This window comes from Mandrillus leucophaeus, unplaced genomic scaffold (assembly GCF_000951045.1).
Source record: "Mandrillus leucophaeus isolate KB7577 unplaced genomic scaffold, Mleu.le_1.0 Scaffold1246, whole genome shotgun sequence".
NCBI lineage: Eukaryota > Metazoa > Chordata > Mammalia > Primates > Cercopithecidae > Mandrillus > Mandrillus leucophaeus.
Genome location: NW_012100832.1, coordinates 578,836 through 579,202, shown reverse-complemented (window position 1 = coordinate 579,202; position 367 = coordinate 578,836).

Below are 367 nucleotides of genomic sequence, written 5' to 3'. Positions count from 1 at the left end.
GGACTTAAATCAATATTGTATAAGGATCAGGAACTATTGTTTGAACTAGGACTACTTCCTCATTAACTGCCCTTAGACCTGAACAAATCTATATTCCCCATTTGGTTTCTTTACAGGCAAAATGGGAGTGTTACATGGAGACTGACAGGACTATAATAACCCCTACTTTAGGAACTTTGTTATTCAGGGCTGGATGACCCTATGAGCTTCAGGAATCAAAAAATATTGTTTTTTTTTTTTAAAATTTATTATACTTTAAGTTCTAGGGTACATGTGCACAACGTGCAGATTTGTTACATATGTATACATGTGCCATGTTGGTGTGCTGCACCCATTAACTGGTCATTTACATTAGGTATATCTCCTA